Here is a 22,631-nt window from a genome sequence, read left to right as displayed (position 1 = left end):
TGGATTAAGACCTTGGATTAAGAGGTTAAGGACGTCCCAAGTGATAAAGTCTAAGACTTTATGATTTCTAATCATATTTGGCCTATGGATCTAAAGTTTGGGCTTAAGAGCTTAAGCCATTAAGTTGTTAAAAAGGACTTATTGGAACATTGCAGTACGCCCAGCGTACCAAGGAGAGTACGCCCAACGTACTCCTCCTGTGGACTTCCTTTTGGGATTTTGTGTTGGGCCATTTGTAGGTTGTTGGTGTTTGGGCCAAGTCTGGAAATTATGAATAGAGTATTTTGGGCCCAATTAATATTATGAATATTGGATCTAGGCCCATTTGGTAAGGTGGGCCCAATTTGGTAAATTAGGCCAATGTTGGACTTTGTGTGAGTTTTGGACTTTGGTCTAGTGCCGATAAGTGGAAGTATGTTCGACCTAATGCTTATGCTTGTTATGTTGGTTAGTTTGGGATTTGCGGTGAGTTGGTGGTTCGAGAGTCTGCTTCTTCGGTTCAGAGTATCGGCAATCGCGAGGTGAGTTATCATCACTATATCAACAGGGTCTAAGGCACCAAGGCCGGACCTTTATTGGATTAAGATTTAGATATGGTTATTATGTTATTGCTTGATATGTCTGCATCCTGGTAGCTAGGATGGTATATGCTAGAGACCCGGTTAAGGTCAGTTTCCCGATATGTAGAGTGATGCTATGCTAGTGACCGGTTAGGTTAGTAACCTGGTTAGGGTAATGATATGTTATGTGATCTGCTTGATCGGTTTGTTGACTATGACTATTATATGATTGTATGTTATGTGCACATGGACTGGAGATAGATTGAGGCGGGTCCTGCTTTGTGCTGTAGGCCAAGATACCCAGGGCGGACCGGTTGTTCCGAAGGCCCAACGAGCGGTCCGGATAAGCTGTAGGCCCCACGAGGGCGGACCAGACGTGCCGAGGCTCGGAGAGTGGACCAGACCGACTGAAGGCCCGATGCGGGCGGACCAGTCGTACTGTAGACTCAGAGAGTGGACCAGGTGGGTTGAAGGCCCGGTGCGGGTAGACCAACCACACTGTAGACTCGAAGGACATGACTAGACTCGGAGGGTGGACCCGGTGGACTGAAGGCCCGATACGGCGGACCAGTCTCACAGTAAACCCGATATGCATGATTGTTCTATGTTCTGTTATGTTATGTATGCTTTTTATGTTATGGGTTGGAAGGCAATATGTTTTGGACCGGAAGGCCGTGGCCTGGAAGGGCGTATATGTGGTTGGTATTTTAGGGGTATCTCACTAAGCTTTCGGGCTTACAATTGTGGTTTAATGTTTTTCAGGTTCTTCAGGAGACTATGGCAAGGCAAATGCGTGATCGTACCGTTCCTCGCGTTTATGTTTTATGAAATGGACCTGGGAATACTCTGATAAATAATGTATTGAAAACCTTTTTGTAATAATGTTATTAAAACAAATTGTTTTGAAAAGTTTAAATTATGTTGAAATTTTTGGTCATTACAAGTTGGTATCAGAGCCTTGGTTTGAGTGAATTGGAGGTACACTCGTGTGACTCCACTCTCAAATCGAGGAGGGTTTTAAAAAGGGAAATTAAAGTGGTCTTCAAATTAAGTAAAAGGAGGACGCGGAGGTACGATCAGCCGGAGCCAGTAAGTAACCCCAAAATACCATACATGATATTTGTTTTATTGAGCTTTGATAGAACAACATGCTAGAGTTAGGCTAGGGATCTTCAGGATTTCATGATAATGTTGCCTGTTTTATGACACCTGCTAGCCTAGGGTCTTCCTCTGTTGAGATTTCCAGTGTTCCTCTAGGAGTGAGGATCGAGCGTTTGCTATGTATATTTGTCGCTAGGGTGTTGTGGTAGTACTTCATACAAATATGGGTAGGTGTGGAAGGTAGTATGGGCCCGTACTACTGAAAGCACAGGACCCATACGCGTATCAGGGAAACCATGACCTCTAGGGTTGGGTTGAGAGTTGGTTCCCGGGATAGTGGGAAGTGTCTGAGGTTTTGTGTTTTATTTTCAGTATGGATATTTCGAGGCATGCTGGGAGTGGATCCGGGTTAGGATCGGGTGCAGGAGAAGGAGTTGCGGACGGGTCAGTACCGCCCGAGGATATCGGTCAGATGAGTACGCGGAACGGATTTGGGAGATCCTGCATGATGAGGTTGCTGCATTGTTCCGGGACGAGCTGCCGGAACTGTTTGGGTCGATCAAGACAGCCATGGTGGAGTATTTTGATGAGTGCTATGCGGCTCTCACGGAGACGGCTGCCGCGGCGGCTACAACGGCTGTAGCAGCGGCAGGGGGAGGAGCTAGTAGAGGTTTTCAGTATTGGGACTTCGGTAATACAAAGCCTCCCACCTTTGATGGAGTTCAGGATCCGATCGTTGCTATGAGATGGTTATCAGACGTGTAGGGGTGTTTCTTCACGTGTTCATGCCCTGCTGATCAGAGGGTGAGGTGTGCTCTGAACCTGTTGAGGCTCGGGGCAAAGGATTGGTGGAGATTGACCACGGGGTTATTCTCGGATGCTCAGAGGGCTGCGATTTAATGGGATCGGGTCAGAGAGATGTTCAGCACTCGTTATGTTCCGCAGGTCGAGAGGGAGAGGTTGGCTCAGGAGTTCCTTGAGCTGAAGCAGGATACAGACTCAGTGACGGAAATCACCAGGATGTTTACTGAGAGGGCGATGTTTTGACCTGAGTTCGCTTCGGAGCAGGCTCAGATGTCCTGATATCTGAGTATGCTAAAGAGGGACATCAGACAGTTTGTGTCCGTGCAGAGGTGTGAGACCTTGTTGGAGTTGCAGGAGGCCGCCAGGCGGCGTGAGTTAGAGATTGAGTTGCAGTTGCATGAGCTGAGGCAAGTTCCGGTTCAGTCGCAGTCGGCGACGAAACGGTCTAAGACCGTTGATTCAAGGATGGGAGATCAGGGTAGCCACGTCTGTGGAAAGTGTGGGAGGGGTCACGCTGGAGTTTGTCGGTCCGGTGGTGCATGCTGCAAGTGCGGAAAGGAGGGGCACTATGCGAGGGATTGTCGGCAGTCAGTGCCGGTTCGGGATTTGAGGATACGTTATCATTGTCATCAGGTTGGACACTTGAGGGTCAACTATCCACAGTTTGCTGCAGGACCGGTGCAGGCTCCAGCACCAGCCATGTTGAGGATCACGGGTGGAGGTCAGAGTGGAGCGGAGCCCCCAAGGGCTTAGGGTCGTGCTTTTCAGCTTGCAGCGGAGGAGGTTAGAGCAGTGCCGGATGCAGCTGCGGGCATGTTTCTTTCTTATTGTTTCGTTTATTTATGATTATTGTGGAGTATCATTTATCTGCTAGTCTCGTTGGATGGTTTTTTGTTTTGGTATCCGTTGTTCCGTTAGGGTTTGGTAAGGTTATGGGTTAGTGTTTCGGGTTTTTATTTTGGTATCCATTGTTCCTTGAAGGTTTGGTATGGTTATATGGATTGGTGCTTCGAGCTATCAATAGATTTCATTTATGAGGGTTATTAGTGGAGATATGGCGTTGGTTGAATGTCGGGTAGCATCGGCAGTCTGAGGAGTGATTAGCTGAGTATTGAGTACTTTTGAGCGGAATGATTAGTGTGGGAATGTGTTTTTGCGAAGGTTGCTAGTGCTAGTGGGAATCAGTCTGTGTGTAAGCGTTGGGTTTTGTGCAAGGTTAATTTTTGGGAGGTCGGTGATGGCGACCGGTGGTTGATAGTCAGTGTCTTAAGTGGGGGAGAATTGAAAATTCTCCGGATGATCGATAGACTTGAGAGGTTGTTTAGCTGCTTGGGTTTCGGCGGAATTTCTTTCAGCCGAGAGCAGGATGGTATGGGTGAGTAGCAGGCGTGCAGGGCGGGATACAGACCTATGGCATTGATTGTGTAGGACCTGGAATCAGGTTGGGATCGAGTATGTATGGTGGAGATAGAGTTCGAAACCCCTAGGGGGCTAGAACAGTATGCAGGGGAGGATTTTCCGGAGAGATAACTCGGAATGATGAATGCTAGTTGAGTGGTCCGGATAGACTGAAGGCCGGTAGGCGTACCAGTCAGGCCGAAGGCTCGGGGAACGGTCCAGCCAGACTGAAGGCCCTGGAGGGTGGCCCAGATTGGCTGAAGGTTTTGAGAGTGTTCCAGACTAACTGAAGACCTGGTGAGGTGGCCCAGTCATGCTGAAGACTCTGCAGGTATTATCGGATAAGTTCAAGGAAATGGGTTGGGTGTGTTGTGATGTATTAGCACTAGAAGGTCTGGCCCTGGGTATTGATTGTGAGTAGCAGAGGTGGTGCATGGACTCGAGAGTCCTTGCGAGCAGGTTCAGGACATGTATGTCTCATGGTTAGCGATCATGCTAAGGGAATGTAAATCCACGGAAGTGTAAGTAGCAGCGCAGGGTTATGTTGGGAGTGGTCCAATTATGGTCATTGAGCAGCAAGATTTCGATAGTGGTATGGAGCACATCCGGGTTGGATGGTTGTTGAGGCTCGGCAGGAATGCATGGATGGAATTTTGTAATTTCAGATAGATTTGTTTATGTGGTAAAAATACATCCGGAAGGGTGTTTGGAAGTATCAGCAGTGTATCGGGGTTTTCTTAACTCGAGGACACTAGAGCCAGATTGGTGCAGGTATGAGATTGCGGTGGGGAACTCGTGGGAGTTGCTCTAGGGCTGAAGCTTGTTTCATCCTATCGGCAAGAAAGGTAAAGTTGGGTTTCGGACTTCGATGGTCGAGTCTTGGATAGCCTGGTCCGGTGAGTGCCAGGCGGAACATTGCAGGGATAGTTTCGGAGTAGAGTCATCGCAGGCTTCGAGGACGAAGCCTAATTTAAGTGGGGGAGAATTGTAGCACCCTGTTCTTCAAGTGTTAATTATGAGTCCCTGAGATTTAAGAGAAAGGTAATTCTAGTCCATTTCGAGAAGTGAGTTTCATCCGAGAAGGTTTCGGGTGGGTGTATGTGTTAGAAGTATTGGGCTTCTCGTCACCGTCGTATGAATGTAAAGTTATTTGACAGTGGGTTTACATTAGAGGAGTTGCGATGCCTCGAAGTTGATCATTTTTTATAGTCCTTTGTGGAATAAGAAGGACATGGTCCCATGCATCCATGTTTTTGGTTTTGAAAGGTGGTTGGGTACGCCCAGCGTAAGCTGGACGTATGCCCAGCGTAATGGGACGGAAGGTTGCGGGTGGCCGGGTGAGTACGCCCAGCGTACTCTCAGAAACCCCAAATTCTATTTTTAGGGTCAGCCACTATATAAGGAACATGTTAGTTCACCCCTCAGCCTCCTTATGCTCATCTTCAACCTCAAAGAAACCCTAATCTCGTATTCCCTCCATATTTGAGCGTGTTTGATCTTGGAAAGCTTTTGTTGGCAAAAGAAAGGTTTGAAGGAGAAAAGGGAAGTTGTCAAAGAAGCGGAAGAACGTGTGGAGGTTGTAGATATGAAGAAATACCACCCTTTGGAGCTGGTTTAAGGTATAAAGTTTCTTACTTGACCTTCATATGGCATGGATCTATGTATTTTGAAGCTTTGTCTCCATTCTTGTCCCAAAAGTCTTCATCTTGTTGCATAGTTCGATTTTGTCAAGTGTATCTGTCTTTTCAGACCTTTGGAGAGGTCTTGAGTGATAAAAATGAAGTCCCAAGGGCTGTAGTTGTTCCATGTATGAGATTTATAGGTCTTACTGGATTAAGAGCTTAAGGACGTCCCAAGTGATAAAGTCTGAGACTTTATGATTTCTAATCATATTTGGCCTATGGATCTAAAGTTTGGGCTTAAGAGCTTAAGCCATTAAGTTGTTAAAAAGGACTTATTGGATCTCACAGTTACGCCTCGCGTAACCTTCGAATATGCCCCGCGTAGCGGGCCAGTGCCCCATTTCATTTTGGCGATCATTGCAGTACGCCCAGCGTACCAAGGAGAGTACGCCCAGCGTACTCCTCCTGTGGACTTCCTTTTGGGCTTTTGTGTTGGGCCATTTGTGGGTTGTTGGTGTTTGGGCCAAGTCTGGAAATTATGAATAGAGTATTTTGGGCCCAATTAATATTATGAATATTGGATCTAGGCTCATTTGGTGAGGTGGGCCCAATTTGGTAAATTGGGCCAATGTTGGACTTTGTGTGAGTTTTGGACTTTGGTTTTGTCCCGATAAGTGGACGTATGTTCGACCTAATGCTTATGCTTGTTATGTTGGTTAGTTCGGGATTTGCGGTGAGTTGGTGGTTCGAGAGTCCGCTTCTTCGGTTCAGAGTATCAGCAATCGTGAGGTGAGTTATCCTCCTCACTATATCAACAGGGTCTAAGGCACCAAGGCTGGCCCTTTATTGGATTAAGATTCGGATATGGTTATTATGTTATTGCTTGATATGTCTGCATCCTGGTAGCTAGGATGGTATATGCTAGAGACCTGGTTAAGGTCAGTTTCCCGATATGTAGAGTGATGCTATGCTAGTGACCGGTTAGGTCGGTAACCTGGTTAGGGTAATGATATGTTATGTGATCTGCTTGATCGGTTTGTTGGCTATGACTGTTATATGATTGTATGTTATGTGCACATGGACTGGAGATGGGTTGAGGCGGGTCCTGCTTTGTGCTGTAGGCCAAGATACCCAGGGCGGACCGGTTGTTCCGAAGGCCCAGCGAGCGGTCCGGATAGGCTGTAGGCCCCACAAGGGCGGACCAGACGTGCCGATGCTCGGAGAGTGGACCAGACCGACTGAAGGCCCGATGCGGGCGGACCAGTCGTACTGTAGACTCAGAGAGTGGACCAGGTGGGTTGAAGGCCCGGTACGGGCGGACCAACCACACTGTAGACTCGAAGGACATAACTAGACTCGGAGGGTGGACCCGGTGGACTGAAGGCCCAATACGGCGGACCAGTCACACAGTAAACCCGATATGCATGACTGTTCTATGTTCTGTTATGTTATGTATGCTTTTTATGTTATGGGCTGGAAGGCAATATGTTATGGGCCGGAAGGCAATATGTTTTGGACCGAAAGGTCGTGGCCTGGAAGGGCGTATATGTGGTTGATATTTTGGGGGTATCTCACTAAGATTTCGGGCTTACAGTTGTGGTTTAATGTTTTTCAGGTTCTTCAGGAGACTGTGACAAGGCAAAGGCGTGATCGTACCATTCCTTGCGTTTATGTTTTATGAAATGGACCTGGGAATACTCTAATAAATAATGTATTGAAAACCTTTTTGTAATAATGTTATTAAAATGAATTGTTTTGAAAAGTTTAAATTATGTTGAAATTTTTGGTCGTTACAATGTGAGTGTACGGTGAGATGGTTAGGAGAAGAGAGCATCTTGTAGAGAGAGAAAGTTAGAGAGAAGAAGTGTGTGTGAGACAGAATCTATTTTAAGGAGCATAATTAATATCATCAATAAATCATTAGATTCATCTTAATTCTTCTTCTCCTTCTCTTCTATATTGATCTGACATCATCCAATTGATTGGGATTCCGCACCATCAATTGGATCTGATTGATACACAAGCAATTTTGGGGACTTACAATTGGTATCAGAGCTTGGTTGTATCAATTAATTTTTTCAGATCTGGAGCTTATTTGATCTTATTTTGAAAAGAGAATAACGTTTTTGGATAGATCTCGCAAAAATAAGGGGGGTTACTTCTTTGCAGTTTTCATATAAACGAGTTTTTGATCGAGTTTTGGAGTAAAAAAGGGTGAAAAACGTCGTTTTTTCGCGAATCTGTTGAAGGTGTGCGGCCCGGTTGAAGGTGTGCGGCCTCGGTGTGTGCAGCTCAGAAGAGTGCGGCTCGGTGTGTGCGGTCTCAGTGTGCGGCTCGGACGTGTGCGGTCTCGGTGTGCGGCCAGCCTCGCATAAGGTCCAAACTTCGCATGTATTACACTTAAAAAAATTAAAGAACGGGTTGCGGTTGTCGGGGTTCGAACTCGGAGAACACATGAAATATATTCCATTTTCACCTTCTTAAGATCTTCTCAGCAAGTAGAAAATAATCAAAAGGAAATTGAGGCTTGCAAGAATCGAACCCGGGTCACTTGCTTGATCACCTTCGCGCCTTACCAACTCATCTAGGCTACCACTTGATTCATTATTTCGAAATTTAAATCATAACCGGTTTTTCTCGCATCCTTTTTTTTTCAAAAAATTAACACTTTTAACCCAAAAATCAATTTTCTTTATTTCTAAATTCTATTTTCAACCCAAATTTTTTAGTTATTAATTTTTGATTTTATTTTTATCTTTGACTTTAAAATTTTGGACTTTGACTTTTAAAGGTTGACACTTGACTTTAAATTTTGAGTTTCTCGTTTGACTTTTAATTTTTCAAATTTGGCTTTTCGGTTTGACTTTTAAGTTTGACTTTTGAGTTTGACTTTTAAAATTTGAATTTTAAGGTTGACTTTCTTGGTTTTTAAGTCAAAGGGCAATTAAAAATATAAAAAATATTAATAATAAAAAATTAAAAAACTTAAAAAAACTAAAAAATATATAAAAAAAATGATGAGTTCCACATCAATTCCGGTAAATGAAGTTTCATGTACTCCATCTTATAAAGCTACGATTAAATTTCTTCTCGAACAAATTGATTTGCTAAAAAGGGAAAATGAGGACCTCAAATACGAAGGATATACTCTTAGGAAAGGACAGAAACCTTTAAAAGCTCAATTAGAAACCAAAATCAAGGATTTTCAAAAACTCCAAGAAGATTACAACAACAAGTGTGAAAATTATGATCACATTAAGAAAAAACTTGATGCTGTAACTGAAGAATTTGACGCTTTGAAAATAAAGTGTGGAAAAACAGATGCTAGTTTCAAAAACTACACTGCATCAAGTAAGACAGTCGAGTCCTTATTTGAAAATCAATTGAAATTCAAAGATAATCAAAACAAGGGTCTAGGGTATGATAGTGTTCCTCCCCCTTTCAATCATAACTACAGATCCATCCCTATGACACAGGAAGAAATTGACAATGAGGCACATCTCCAATATGGGAAACCTGTTGCGGTTGTGCTAAAAAAGGATGAAGTGAACGTTTCTAATGATTCTGTTACATGTGTAGGTAAAGTAGTAGAGGATGAGAATAAGGAGAAAACTATTTAACAAACCAATGACTCCTTGAACTTTGAATCTGTTGTTTCAAACTCAGTTGCTTCTGATCAACCTGTTGTTGAGAAGTACAGGCCACCAAGTCAAGTGAAACAGCCGACTTGCTGCAGGTGTGCTTGTGGGAACAATCAGAAATGAGGCAAGGATACGCCACCAGGGGCAGGAAGAAACAACTCCACAGTGAAGAAAAAGACATGTTTTCACTGTGGAACACCTGGACTCATTGCCCAAAACTGTCCAAATCACGCATACATTCCCTACTATGCACAAGGCTGGCAAAACGCGCCAAGAGGGAGATACTTCAAAAGAAACCCCTCAAGGTCATGTTCAGACAATGGCGACTGGAATGCCACGAAGGGCAAGAGTTCAACTCAAAAGGCCAAGGAATCAAATCCTAAGGTCAAGAAGGGAATGTCGACCAAGAAGCCAAATCCAAGAGATGCTCCCTTGAAGTCAAAATCAAAATCATCTCAACGGCCGACATCAAGTTCAAAAGCAAGTACTGAGCCATCCATTAGATCGAAAAAGAAATGGGTTAAACCCAACTACAAATGGGTTCTGAAGGCTCACTCTCCCAAATCTTCTAACGACTCTAATATTTCTTCATCTTCTGTTTGTGATAAGCAGGACATGTCATGGGAGAGAGTACCATGCAAGGATGACAAAGGTCAACCCAGTTTCAAAATGGACTGGGTTCCAAAGACCAACTGATCCCGCTTTGTGTCGGAGCAGCTATGGAGGCATATCATCAGACTTCAGTTTGTTGGTAGTGGTTGTTCTTGGCACTTGATGGGGGACATCTCTCAACTGTACAACACTTAGAACATTGTTTGAGAGTATGTGTCCTTGTGGGAAGGGAAGAAAGGAAGTGATCACTCACGGGGTTTGTGCTTAATGACATGAAGAATTTTCAGATCTGTTCTGAGATTACGCATGTTGTTCTCAGACCTTCTGGATGCAAATTCAATCGGTGACTTACGGTTTGAGTTTTCTTCTCTATACTCCTGAGTTTTTCTTAAGCTGATTCGCTTTAAAGACAAATTTTTGTTTTAGGATAGTTTAAATTTGCGCATTTACTTTCGTTTCTCTACTATGCACAAATTTAGGGGGAGAAATAAAACAAAACAAAAATTAGAAAATTTAAAAAAATAAAAAATCAAAAATCAAAAAAATAAAAAAAATAAAAATAAAATAACATGTTGATTATGGAATGTGCTTGAGGGAGATGTTTTGAGAAGTGATATGATCATGTGATAACAGGAAACCTGAGTCTGTGTAACGTACCCAAAGTTGAAGGGTCTATGCTCTGGTTTGATGTGTCAGTAGGCACAAAAGATTCTAAATGGACATGACTAGGCAGAATTGAACTTAGGAAATCAAACGACTTGACAAATCTTGACCTAGATAGTTCTGTTTAGGCTGACAATACGACGCTCGGATAGGTTGAGCAGGGAGATATATATGGGAATCTACTCGTAACATTAAAATGAACCCGTACTTGGAACCATGGTTTAACTTTTCCTCGATGTGCGGATTCTGTCCTTAATTCCGGTTGGATGGGGCGACTGGTAAAATACGATAAATTAGGTCTGTAGAATATCATTTTCTTTCTTTCCGTCTGTTAGTCATATGTTGTCTCCTTTGCGTGACTTCCAATCCGACCTGGTACACAACATATGCAACTCTATTTCTCTGCAAGTTATATATGTGAAAGACTTCTTATTTGTTAGCCATATGTTGTCTCCTCTGCGCGGCTTCTAATCCGACCTCGTACACAGCATATGCAACCTTCTACTTCTCAACCCATCTGAAGAAATAAATAATAAGTAATAGAATTCTGAATCTATCCTCTCTCTGAATGGTTGTATGCTCACCCGGGGTAAGGAGTACTCTGGAAGTTCTTGATGGCTGGGGCATATCAGGAAGCGGGAAACATGTTCCAGTACAATTAAAATTGAACACTCAAAGATTGTCTATACATCTCGCTACTCAATTTAGGTGGACAACAATATCCCTGGTCATCGTCAGCTGAGTGGTCCTTAAGATATAGTATCTAGAAACTTAGGATCAGATATAATATCTAGGAACTTAGGATCACATTATCTTGTCACGTATAGTATGTCCTAATTTTGTCACAATTTTTCGTGTTTAAGTGGACAACAATACCGGCGATCGACCAGACAAAGACGTGAAGATAGAAGGTACCGACAAGCGGATAAAGGTTGTCTAAAAACTTTGATCCCAAATCATTCTTAAAGTTAGATATCATTTTATTTTTGTTAAATTTGTTCATAGTTTTCCTCTATGCATAAAGTTTAGGGGGAGAATTAAAAAATAATTCAAAAATCAAACAAAAATCAGAAAATTAAAAATCCAAAATAGTGTTATTCCTTGTTCAGAAAATTCAGAAAATCCAAAATATATATATATATATATATATATATATATATATATATATATATATATATATATATATATATATATATATATATATATATATATTTGTTTCTATTTTTATTTTGTGTGTTAATTTTTCTTTTAGTTTTGTTTTGTCTTGAAAAGTGATTTCAAGTATAGATAAGACTCATGAAGTTTGAGTTGAAGATTTCTGAGCCAAGGCTTCATCTGTGAGCATCGAAGAGTTCACATTCGAAGGAGCAAGATATGAAGATTATTCTTTCGACATTCAATATGTCAACCCCAGAAGCATGGTGAAGCTGAAATTGAAGATTATGTGACGGATTACATTAAAGCCTCCACAATCAGTCTGCTGCTATCTTTGTACCTGCTGAAGTGATTCCGAAGATTTGTTCTCTCTAATGTTCTCTCTGTAGATTCTCAAGTTGAAAGCGCTATCTTTCAAGAATCAATACATCAAGCCTCCTCACCCAACGTGCGTTCAAAGCCAAATTCTGAAGAAAAGCCTAACCGCTCAATATGAAGTCATTCATTGAAGATTCATCAAGTTCATCTTGAAGCTATGAAGAATTTGAAGATTAAGTTGAAGCTAAAGCTCTCATTGAAGATTGACAAGAAAAGCCAACTACTTTTTAGGGGGAGCTTGTTGGGTCATTTAGAAAATAAAGCTATAAACCAAGGGGGAGATTGTTGGGTCAAAAATATGGTTTATACTTTGCTTTTCCTAGGAAAATATATTTTTATGTAATGTTGTATGTGTTTGTGGTTTGTGTGTACGGCCGTACACGTGTGTACGGCCGTAGACGTGTGTACGGCCGCACACCCTGTGTACGACCGAACACAGGGTGTGCGGCTGTACACATATGTATGGCTGGAGGTTCATATAAATAGAGGAGTGCATGTGAGTGTACGGTGAGATGGTTAGGAGAAGAGAGCATCTTGTAGAGAGAGAAAGTTAGAGAGAAGAAGTGTGTGTGAGAGAGAATCTATTGTAAGGAGCATAATTAATATCATCAATACATCATTAGATTCATCTTAATTCTTCTTCTTCTTCTCTTCTATATTGATCTGAGATCATCCAATTCATTGGGATTCCGCACCATCAATTGGATCTAATTGATACACAAACAATTTTGGGGACTTACATGATTTCTTGTTTTTCCTTCTATTTTTGGTGTTGAGATAAAAAAAAAGTGTGCTTTGTTTTACTTTTGCTCGACATGAACAACAAGAAAAGAAAAAAAATTGTTTTTTTTTTTTACTTTTGTTCTTCACATCAACAACCATATATAAATTTTCTTTAATTTTTTTAGCCTTGGGTCTTGATATATAGAAAAAAATATTAATTGTGGTTTTTTTTTTTTTTTTAACAAACTAGACAAGAAAAATAATTTTTTTGTTTTGATTTCACTATACAATAAGAGATTCTATATTTTTCATTTTGTTGTGTCTTTCTAGGAATAAAAAGTAATCTCTACAATCATAAATACAAATGCAATTATCATAGTAGATAGAAACAATTCCATGCACTTTAATTGTCATTTAGAATTACATAATCACATCAAGATTATCATTAATCGTAAATTAATATTGGTTGTTTGAAGTTTTTAGCTCTAGTTGTCATTACATCAAGCTACTAATATCATGCACGGCTAGGAAATGTTTACATAGAATTGACAGGTTCACAATGCAAGAGATCAAAAATGTCAAAATTAAAGAAGCAAGAACAAAGAAAAAAATTTGCATCCTTTCGTTACAACATTCTTTCAAGAATAAAAATGCTGATCCATTCTTAAGAGCCTGGAGCTAATATAGATAAATTGTGCATGAAGGAGAACATGATGATCAAAAGCCTAAAAGTTGGATGATGGTGTGTGAGATGATGATGAATAATGAGCATCGATCTTCCAAAAAGAAAAAAATGTTCATCGTCTTATTCTTTTAGAATGTATCATCAACATATTCTTTTAGAATTGATAAAATTTCTTCTTTTAGAATCATCATCAACATGTTCTTACTTTTTTTATGTAATTTAATTCAAAATGTTTTTTTTTTTTTTTTTTTTGTATTTAATTCTACAAGAATGCAAAATGGAAATTGATACTCTTTCTAAGATTTTTCAATCTTTTGATGTAGACTAGTTCATAAAATATAATTATTTAACATGTTATTACGTTAAAGAATGTTTTTGTGTATTACATTCTAAGACTCTTTATTAGTTTATGATTTATGTTCTCATAAAATATCATTTGAACATACTTTTATTCAGACAGAATAAAATCGGTTATAATTAAAATTATTTTAGAATAGAAATTGAATTAACGAAATAATCCATAATTTTAAAATTAAAAGATTCTATTACTACTTAAAAATTCAAAATTTTCATTTTCTCTAAATACCATGTAATTGACTAAAATAGCCTTATCATAAAATTTGTGATATATATATATATATATATATATATATACACACACACACACATATGATCGATTACATATGCTATAATCTTCTCTTATTCTAATTTTCAAATGCTCTAAGTATTGTGAGAAAATAGACTAGAATTTTAAATGACTAGAGTTATTAAACAAACTATCAAGAACATTCTAAGATTTTACTGAAGATGGGTTGCTTCTGGACAGTTGAAAGTATGATATTGTTTTTGATGGCCTATAATGACATATTTTTGATTAAGATGATTCTTTATCAGACTTGATGGTCGTATGGGAATATAGAAATGATTTCATAATAGGAGCTATGATTCATAAGCTAGAGATGATTTCTACCATCATAAACCCTTTGTTGTAGATAAATTCAATGATCCAATGCAAAATCAATGAAACAAATCAACCATTGATCAATCAAATACTAACCTCATGATCAAAGCATCAAATAAGCATAAGAATTGTAAACTAGAATCATAAACATGGAATAAATTGATAATCAACATAAATCCTTCAAAACCCACAAACATTAATTGGTTTTTCAGCCAAAGTGAACCAAATATGAGTATTAGCCACTCATGGCAACAAAGTAACAAGAACAATAATCTAATGGCATAAAGAAACTACCTATGATTTGGAAAGATGAAAGGAAATGGTGTCTAGCTGCCAAAATTGCCTCTTGTAGGTCTCCAATGGTGGAAAATCGTGAATGAGCCTCTAGATCTGATCCCCCAAGGTTATAGTGTACCAAATGACCAAAATGCCCAAACTAGGCAGTTGTAAGAGTGTTTAGGGCCCAAACACAGTAGTTTGTTCTTGGAGAACACTTGGAGATCTAAGAAAAACCAAGAATCCATGGATGAAAAGGTGTATAAACACTAGATTAAGTGTTTTATGAATGAATCTAGGAAGGAAGAGTTACGTTTTTGATGGATTTTGACGAATTGTATGATGATAGTTGAGAGAAAACTTGGTGTTCTTGAGGTTGGGAGTGTGAAAAAGGGTTAATGATCAAGACTCACCTTTATAGGTGAGAGTTCATGGCCTAGGTGAGTTTATGGCCGTAAACTCCATGTCATGGAGTTTATGGCAAAATTTTGGTGTTGGGGCTTTAGTGGTTGCTTTCTAACACTTGTTCCTTAAGTGTACTAGGCATCAGAATACTCAAACAGACCTTAAATTGTGCTAAATGGTAGTAAAAATGAATTTGACTTTCAATGAAGTGTTAGACTGTATAAATTATACATACGAAAAATTCGGGTTGTCACATCATCCCCCCCCCCCCCCCGGTTAGAGGGAATTTCATCCCGAAAATAGAGTTCAAACAACTAAGTTATTACATAATACTAAGCAAAAAATGACGATATTTAAGTTTCATTTGATGTTCACGCTCCTAAGTGAACTCTGGTGCTCGCTTGGCGTTCCATCGAACCTTTACAATTGGTATGCGGCTTTATTTCGTTCGTTTGACCTCTCGGTCCATAATTTCCACAAGTTCTTCCACGAAGTCGAGGCTCTCATTGATCTCGATCTCGTCGAGTGGAATTATGAGAGTCTCGTCAGATAGGCACTTTTTCAAGTTCGAGACGTGGAAGGTAGGGTGTATGTTACTGAGCTCGCGTGGTAGATTGAGTTTTTAGTCTACGGGGCCGATTCTAGCTAGAATCTCAAATAGCCCTATGTATCTTGGATTCAGCTTCCCACACTTTCCAAAGCGTATCAAGCCTTTCCAGGGTGAGACTTTCAAAAGGACTCGGTCTCCCACCTGGAACTCCAAGGGTTTTCTTCGTTTGTGTGCGTAGCTTTTCTGTCGGTCTATAGCAGTTTTCAATCGTTCACGAATCTAAACGATTTTCTTCGTCATTTCTCGAATGATCTCCGGACCCGTGAGAGTGCTTTCCGGAACTCATCCTTTAACTAACTGAATGTCACCCACCTCAGCCCAGCACAGAGGGGACCTGCACTTTCAGCCGTAGAGGGCTTCCAATGGAGCAGCCTTAATGATCGTGTGATAACTGTTGTTGTAGGAACACTTGACGAGGGGTAAGTGGGTATCCCATGCCTTACCAAATTCAATCACACAGGCTCACAGCATATCTTCCAAGGTTTGGATAATTCTCTCACTTCGTCGTCGGCCTGCAGATGGTAGGCTGTACTCATGTCCAGCCTCGTTCCTAAGGAGATTTGCAATGACTACCAGAAACTTGAAGTGAACCTACTATCTCTATCGGAGATAATATATATAGGCACACCATGCAGCCGTACGATCTCCCTAACTTATGTTCTTGTGAACTTCTCCATCTTGTCTGTTTCCTTGATGGGTAGGAAGTGCACGGACTTGGTCAATCTGTCGATGATGACCCATATGGTATCAACCCCACCCGTTGTCTTGGGTAGCTTGGTTATGAAGTCCATAGTGATCCATTCCCACTTCAATTTAGGTATCTCTAGTTGCTGTAGTAGTCCTGATGGTTTCTGGTATTCGACCTTGACCTTGGCGCAAGTATGGAATTTACTCACAAAGGTAGCAATTTTAGCTTTCATGTTAGGCCACGAGTATGATTTCTTGAGATCCAGATACATCTTATCTGAACCTGGGTGAACGGAGTTTCGAGTGTTGTGCGCTTCCTCCATGACCAAGTCTCTGAAGCCACTGTGTCGTGGTGTCCATATCCGGTTCATGAGATATAAGGCTCTATCTCCCTTAACTTCTAGGTTCTTATCCATTCCACGCAGGGATTCTCCCGCCACATTCTCAGATTTTAAGGCTTCGAGCTGAGCCTCTTTAATCTGTGAGGATAGATGCGAATGGATAGTCATTGTTAATGATTTGACCCTTTGTCCAGAATATTCTTTCCCGCTTAGGGCATCTGCTACTACATTGGCTTTACACGGATGATAACGAATTTCACATTCGTAGTCATTGAGTGGCTCGACCCATCGTCGTTGTCTCATATTGAGCTCCTTCTGGTTGGATATGTGTTGGAGGCTTTTGTGGTTGGTGTATATTGTTTCTTCATACTGTACAGGTAGTGTCTTAAGATCTTTAGGGAGAATACAACCGCTCCTAGTTCGAGGTTGTGTGTGGTGTAGTTGACTTCGTGTGTCTTTAGGTGTCTTGAGGCATAGGCAATGACCTTACCTCGTTGCATCAGAATACAACCGAGTCTTTGATTGGATGCATCGCAGTATACCATGAAATGTTCTATCCCTTCAGGGAGGGATAGTATCGGTGTGGTGCATAGGGCTCGTTTCAGGGTTTGGAATTCCTTTTCTTGTTTCTCTCCCCAGTCAAAGGCCACGCCTTTCTGGGTCAATGTTGTAAGGGGTTTTGCGATTCGAGAGAAGTTCTGTATGAATCTAAGGTAGTAGCCAGCAAAGCCTAGAAATTGATGAATTTCTGTAGGCATCTTCGGTGCTGACCAATTCTCAATAGCTTTAACTTTGGAGGGGTCCACGTGGATTCCTTCTTTGCTAACCACGTGTCCTAAGAATTTGACTCTTCAGATCCAAAATTCGCACTTAGAGAACTTTGCGTATAGCTTCTCCGCTCGTAGGGTTTCCAGGATTTGTCGTAGATGATCGTTATGCTCCTCCTTACTGCGAGAGTAGATGAGTATGTCATCAATGAAGATGATGACGAACTGATCCAAGTAGGGCGACACACCCTATTCATTAAGTCCATGAATACTGAGGGTGTGTTGGTTAGTCCGAACGGCATCACTACGAACTCATAGTGTCAGTAACGAGTTCAGAAGGCTGTTTTCGGGACATCCTCCTCAAGCACTTGTAACTGGTGATACCTGGACCTCATATCAATCTTGGAGAAGTAACTCGCTCCTTGCAGTTGGTCAAATAAATCGTCTATACGAGGGAGGGGGTAACGATTTTTGACCGTCAGCTTGTTGAGTTCTCTGTAATCAATGCACATACGGAACGATCCATATTTCTTCTTTACGAACAAGACTAGTGCTCCCCAGGGTGAGAAGCTTGGTCTTATAAAGCCCTTGTTGAGTAGCTCGTTAAGTTGACCGGACAGTTATTGCATCTCAGCAGGTGCTAGACAATAAGGTGATTTGGCTATGGGGGTAGCTCCTGGAATTAAGTCGATCTTGAACTCGACCTGACGTTAGCGAGGTAAACTTGGTAGCGCTTCTGGAAAAACATCGGGGAAGTCGCATACTACGGGGAAGTCTTTTAGGTCTTTTTTTTTCTGGCTTGTATCAACGAAGTGTGCAAGGAATGCACGATATTCCTTACGCAAGTACTTCTGGGCTTGAATACTTGAGAAGATACGAAGAATTGTATTGGGTTTGTCTCCGTAGACCACCACGGTTTCGTTATTTGGTAGGTTTAGACGGATGACCTTGTCGAAGCACGGGATATCGGTATGATGGAGACTTAACCAGTCCATGCCCATAATGACATCGAAACTCTTGATCGATATTGTTATGATGTCGATTGGGAATGAGTGATTATCTAGCGTGATGGTACAACCCATGTAGATCTCGTTAGAACTCTCTGTCTTTCCGTTAGCCATTTCTATGACAAAGGTTTCTTTTAATGGTTGCGAGGATTGCTTAAGTAAGCGTTTAAAGTTTTGGTTTACGAAGCTTCTTTCTGCCCCACTATCGAATAGGATACAAGCATAAGAGTTATCAAGAAGGAACATACCCGTGACTACTGTGGGGTCTGCTACTGCTTCATTGTGGCCAATAACAAGTAGTCTTCCTGTTCCTCCTGTATTCCTAGCTTTCGAACAGTTTCTTTTGAAATGACCTACTTTGCCACAGCCATAGCAGGCCTCGCTTACTTCCGAGCTGGGGACCTGAGAAATGGGTTTGGGTTGACATCTGCAAAACTGGGCGGTAATGCCCTTCCGGTCGCAGTTAGTGCAGTGCATTTCACGGCAGGGGCCGTTATGATGGAAAGGGCACTTGGTGCACTTGGGTAGGTTTCCAACATATGTTTTGGCTGGTACAGGGGCAGCAGGAGTAGTGGCAGCATAGACAGCCACCGTCGGTTAGTTCTTTAAAGAGGATTGGGTTGATTTTCACTTCTTCCAGTCCCACCATTTCCTCTTGTTGTCGGTTGTCTTGATTGGTGTTGTGGAAACCATTTTTGTCATTGATGGAGTGGAAGGAGCTTCATGATCAATCAACCTTTGGGACATTTCCTTGGCACTATCAAAGGTTGTAGGGCGTGATGCTAAAACGTTCCCTTGATACATGGGTACTAAGCCCCAGATGTAACGTTCAATTTTCTTGCCCTCTGTGGGGATCATGTTAGGACACATAGTTACCAGGTCGCAGAACCTGGCCGTATAAGACACTATGTCGGTCCCCTTCATCTTGAGGTTCCAAAGTTCCTCCTCGAGTTTCTGTATCTCGCCCCTAGGGTAGTACTCCCTTGTCAGAAGGTCTTTCAATGTGTCCCAGCCCATGTCATTTGTTGTTACCAAGGAGAGTGATTTGATATGGCCATTCCACCATGTCAAGGCCCATTCGGTGAAGGTGCAAGCAGCGAACTTAATCTTGCTTTCCTTAGGGCAAGAGCACATCTTGAAGATGGATTCTGTTCTTTCTATCCATTGGGACAGTGCAATGATCCCTCCGGTTCCATTAAAGAATGTGGTTTTGCAGCTCATGAAATCTTTATAGGTACACCCCTGTGTACGAGAGTGGATTTCACCATGTCTAAAGTTGGTGCCCATTCCCGCTCCACTTGCATCACCAGAATTTATTTGGGCCATAACTACAGTCACAACTGCAGTTACAGCTGTCTAAAACATCACTAGATCAAACTGCGGAGGAGGAGGTGGCGGAGGCGGAGTTTGATTTGTAGGCGGGTTCCTGGTTGGACGCTTGCGAGGAGGAAACTTTTACTGAAAATTTATAAAGATGATGACAATAGTGAGACACAATTGTAAGTATGATGAGAGTGTTTCATGGATTAAATCATCACAGACAAATTATCAGATAGAGTCATAACACAGAGTAGGGAAACATAAGAGTATAGAACTTTTCCAATAGATTAGATAACTGTCAGTACTACTGGTATTTCTGATGTAAATAGGTTTGGGAAAACGGCTTATCAGTAGGCCTTACATCAAACCATATGATGGAAAATGATTGATAGGTTAAAAGTCTAGTTAAGGTTCTTTCAAGTTTAGAAATGTTTTCAGACAAGTGCCCTACTGAACATAGAATAGAAAAAGCCATTCCTTAAACAAAAGAGAAAGATGAGTTGACATCTTCTACTGGCGACGGGTATCCCTTAGGCGGACCCTAAGATCAGCCATTTGGCATACAACTTCTTGAAGATGTCGTTCATGAGCCCTCTGATGCGCTTGGAGTTCCCTGACTTCGGCTCGGGATGTAGCTAGTTGTTGCTGCAGAGCCTCATTGGTCCTCCTAGTCCTATCCATAGCTTCTTCAAGTTGGCAGATACGGACAGTGTTAAGGTTGGAGTTGGCATCAATTTCCACAAGTCTGCCGATGGCTGCGTGACCTTGTTCGACATTCCTAGGAATCCTATGGACCATGATGCGCAAGGCACAGTCAGCTGAACCTCCCTCGCTTATGTTGTAAAAACTTATGTCTCCGTTGAAAGGTAAAGGCTGGTCCTGTTCATTGCTCCATCGATTCAAGGTTGTTGCCCACATAGGAGTGGAACCTTGAAATGCTGGATGGGGTTTGGGGTTTGGAGCTACTTGGTGGTAGGTTGTTAACTTCTGGTTCGAAGTCGGAACTATCCAAAAAGCCCTCTACACGGTGATCATCCAAAGGGATCGGGTGATCATCTTCTGGCTCTTCATCGAGCCATCCTCCATTGCATTGGTTCGGATAGTACGGATCGCCAGGAAGGTGGAAGCCAGCCATGCTATCTACGCGAGAATGGGGGAAAGAATAGTTAATAGGCGTTCCAAGATAAGATACTTATAAGATGATCGTTAAGAGTTAGACCAATACTTGCATAGTTCATACTAATTACATGCAACCGAAACAAAATAGACCTTCGAATAAGTGACCCTAACTCTAAATCCACAACCAAACAAGGAACAAGAAGTAAAGCGAAGATCACAGATTCTAAGTCTATAGTGCCTTAGTCCCATGTAATCGTAGAGTATCCACTTAGCAACTATTGCTTTACTAGTAACGACCTTTTTAGTTCTCACATATGTAACTTATAGTAATACAGAATACTCTTATAGTATTCTTGTTCTAATGTTTTTGTAGTAGTGTTGGTAAGTTTTTAGACTTGTTGCAACACCACAACCACTCTTAGGCACATGCTAGTCACTCCTAGGAAAATGTAGTTGATCAGGTTACATCCACCCAGATTTGACTATATGTCTCTAAGCCTAGTTGTGTTGTTCAACAATCTTAATACTTTTGTTCCATTCTAGTATGATACTGACCCTTTGTATGAATGGATGTATATATATACTTAGTTAAATATTTTAATACTTGAAAGTATATATTCTTGGTCGGAGTGTTTTAATCACAATGTGTTTATAGTTCGTATATCTTTTATGGGTTGGTATACTTGATTCACTATAAACAATGCTCTGATACCAATCTGTCACACCCCAAAACCGAGAACGGCGGAATACGTTCTGGGGTGGAGGACGTCATGTACACTATCATAACAATGCATAATAGTAACGACAAGCAACCACATCCAGTGCATTAATATAATAATTTGTAATACAAGCGTGTTTTGTAAAGTTTGTATGACACCAAAAATATAATCAAAATAAAAGATGAGTCTTGTATGTGCTCCATCTTCTCAAAAGTTGCATCTCTACTTGTCTACTGATGACCTGAGAATACAAGTTACTTTGAAAACGAGTATCATCATAAAGCTGGTGAGTTCATAAGTATTTAGTGTCATTGCTTGTATAAAATTGTTTACAATCATGTAATATAATAGCCGTTATCAAGGTTTGAAAATAGTATGATCCCTAGAGAATCCCATATTTTCCAGCAAAAGTAGTCTTCTACCAAGACACGGTTATTTGTATGTTTGATCCTTTGAAAATGTACAAGTTTTTCCCAGTGAAACTATCAATGTGAAACATAGTTTTAAATTTCATTCATATAAAGTAATTGGGAAACTAATGTTCTACCCCAACAGTGTAACTGCTGGCTTATTGTAATAAAGATGCAAACTCCAGGTAGTATTAAATGTACAATACACCTCGGGGAGTCTATTTTACCTTTAATTCTTAATGTGTTAATTAAAATTCTGAATGTGAACTCGTATGTAACCATGCTGATTGACGATCGAATAAAAGATGACCCTCCAGGTCACACGTAGTATAGTGACATTTTGTCACCCCTGGTCCTAGTCGGCTTGGACTGTAGCTAGCAGTCGGCATTTAGGAGTGTCTGACCCATATAGATCTATACACATAATTCCCACTCTCCCTCCAGGAGACTCTGGTTACACGGTCATCGCATAGTGAAGTGTCGTAACGATAAGTAGTGTGTCACATTCTATTTTAGTATATTCTCTTGTATTAGTGTATAATGTGCTTCTTGGTATAATGTATTGAGTGTTCTCTTGTATAGTATATAGTATTCTCTTCATATAGTATTTAGCATGTATAGATTCATAACTGTACTAACTATAGTAAGTGTCATGGTAATAATAGTA

This window comes from Lactuca saligna, chromosome 2, assembly GCF_052625555.1.
Source record: "Lactuca saligna cultivar CGN05327 chromosome 2, ASM5262555v1, whole genome shotgun sequence".
NCBI classification, from domain to species: domain Eukaryota; kingdom Viridiplantae; phylum Streptophyta; class Magnoliopsida; order Asterales; family Asteraceae; genus Lactuca; species Lactuca saligna.
The sequence above is the reverse complement of the archived record's forward strand: the minus strand, read 5'-3'. Positions refer to the sequence as shown.